Source organism: Scylla paramamosain, chromosome 25, assembly GCF_035594125.1.
Source record: "Scylla paramamosain isolate STU-SP2022 chromosome 25, ASM3559412v1, whole genome shotgun sequence".
In the NCBI taxonomy this organism is placed as follows: domain Eukaryota; kingdom Metazoa; phylum Arthropoda; class Malacostraca; order Decapoda; family Portunidae; genus Scylla; species Scylla paramamosain.
In genome coordinates, this window is record NC_087175.1 from 2,660,001 (window position 1) to 2,662,500 (window position 2,500).

Below are 2,500 nucleotides of genomic sequence, written 5' to 3' on the forward strand. Positions count from 1 at the left end.
GATGCATAAACTCCGCGGCCTCCTCCTTTCGGCTCTGTGATTGGCCAGCAGCGGGTTGAGGAGGGATGGGCTTAGTCTGAACCCTTATAGACAGCGCCACTCTCTCTCTCTCTCTCTCTCTCTCTCTCTCTCTCTCTCTCTCTCTCTCTCTCTCTCTCTCTCTCTCTCTCTGCAACGAAAAGGTGAAACTAACTTATTATTTTTCGTATACTTGATTATTTCGTTGCCTTATGTAGATTTTTTTTTTGTATGTATTTTTTTGTCGATTTTTTTTTCAGGTGTAGTGTAGTGGGAGTTATTGGCCGGGGGGGAGAAGTGTGGGGGATGTTTCAATGGCGTTTTTGTGGTACTAGTAGAATTACGAAACTTAATCTAACTTAACTCAGGATGGAAAGACTTGCGCTATTCGAGTGTCACGCAGCAGTGTTAGTGAGAGAGAGAGAGAGAGAGAGAGAGAGAGAGAGAGAGAGAGAGAGAGAGAGAGAGAGAGAGAGAGAGAGAGAGAGAGAGAACTGAACACGAAGGACACACGCCGTGGACAGACAGCGCCACACTCGGCCAGACAGAGAACTAAAGCCTGCATTCTTAACCGCTTCTGGCTTTTATCACCAACATATGTTCAAAGAGACCACAGAGATGATAAAAGGCGAATTCTCAAAGGGGGTCGTATCTTTTTTTCCCTCTTTTTTTTCCCCTATTGATGATGCAGAGTCCATTGTAAAACCATCACTCGAATCACGAAAACACCACAGAAAGAGAGAAAAGAAGAAAAAACACTTAAACTTCAAGGAAAAAGATTAAAAACAAGGCGAGATAAGACGAATGATTTTAAAAGACTAGACGAAGTACGAGGAGGAGCAGAAACGAAAAAAATAAGACATTCTGACTTGTAATCTTTCTGACTCAACTAACATAAAGGAGCTTCGAGATAAATTGTGAAGATACACCGACCTTCAGAGGAACATGATGGCGGCTTAGGGGTGGAGACGGAAGGAGAGGAGGGGAGGGGGAGGTAGATGTATAAAGAGATAGATAGGTAGATAGATAAACAAACAGATAAAGTGATAGATTGAAAGACAGATAGACAGACGAATAGATAAATTGATAAATAGATAGATAGATAAGTTTAAAGATAGATAGATAGATAGACAGGCAGATAAACAGATATATTGATATAGACAAGCAGAGAGGTAGAAAATAGAGATAGGCAAACAGTCTCTCTCTCTCTCTCTCTCTCTCTCTCTCTCTCTCTCTCTCTCTCTCTCTCTCTCTCTCTCTCTCTCTCTCTCTCTCCATATCCAACATTCATTTCTTTCCTCCTCTTCCTCCTCTCCCTTTCGCCTCTCCTTTCCACTCTCCCTTCCTCTCCCAATCAGACTCTTAAGCCTCTCTTCTCCTCCTCTCCTCTTTTCTCTCCTTAAACCTCTTCTTTCCACTCCTTTAACCCTCCTCCTCCTCCTCTTCCTCTTTCTGCCCCCCACCCTCTTCTCCTCCCTTCCGTGTGTAGATATGACTTTCCTAATGAACCATACAAGTGCTGTGTGTGTGTGTGTGTGTGTGTGTGTGTGTGTGTGTGTGTGTGTGTGTGTGTGTGTGTGTGTTATTATCTGCCATTTTTTTCTTTAACACACATAATTTGATCACCGGGTGCGGTCCTCACACACACACACACACACACACACACACACACACACACACACACACACACACACACACACACACACACGTACACGACATAGTACATACAGGATAATTCGAGTGTACATTCTCGTTACTTACATAATACGCACACGAGCTATGAAACGCACATACATACATACATACATACATACAGACAGACAGACAGACACGTCGTCATTACCTTGCAGATTTGTGTGTGTGTGTGTGTGTGTGTATGTGTGTGTGCCCAAGTATGTATGTATGTATGAATGCATGTACAATACCTCAAACCACACTAACAGAGAGAGAGAGAGAGAGAGAGAGAGAGAGAGAGAGAGAGAGAGAGAGAGAGAGAGAGAGAGAGAGAGAGTTAAGCCATTTTCCCGCTAGTTCTCACAATTTCATGATTATTTGGCAAGGTACAGGTGTGGCCAGGTAAATTAGTGGCTTTTAATGAGGCACAGGTGAGGGGAGAGGCAGGTGAGGGGAAGGGAGAGAGAGAGAGGGGACGGAAGGTGAGAGGGGAGAAACATTAAGCAGATTACGAAGATTCTTTAGGTAAGTGTTAAAGTAAATAAGAAAAATAAGGAAACGAAAATGAGGAGAGGAGAGAAAAGGGAGTAAAGAGAGAAAGTAAAGGTGAAAAAGTAAATCAAGGAGGAAAGAAGGAAAAAGTGAAGAAGGAAGGAGATAATTGGTGTTGCTTCTTATCTCTCTCTTACCTGTCAGTGGTGGTGGTGGTGGTGGTGGTGATGGTGGTGGTGGTGGTGGTGGTGGTGATGGGAGCGAGTGTTATCAGCTGAATATCTTTTCTCCTTGCTTATCTATCGCTGTCTCTCTC

At 43.4% G+C, this 2,500-nt stretch overlaps 1 protein-coding gene and 1 long non-coding RNA gene across 2 annotated transcripts in view; one reads left to right on the plus strand and one right to left on the minus strand.

Moving 5' to 3' along the window:
- LOC135113087 (uncharacterized) overlaps positions 1-2,500 on the plus strand; it is a 143,328-nt gene that overhangs the window by 133,879 nt on the left and 6,949 nt on the right. The gene's annotated exons all lie outside the window — the stretch shown is intronic.
- The window catches only part of LOC135113086 (uncharacterized), a 122,909-nt gene that overhangs the window by 119,407 nt on the left and 1,002 nt on the right, over positions 1-2,500 (minus strand). The window contains exon 1 of the mRNA XM_064028112.1: positions 2,382-2,500. This exon is cut by the window's right edge and continues 1,002 nt beyond it. The gene's annotated coding sequence lies outside the window, so the exon portion shown is untranslated. The remainder of the gene's footprint in view (positions 1-2,381) is intronic.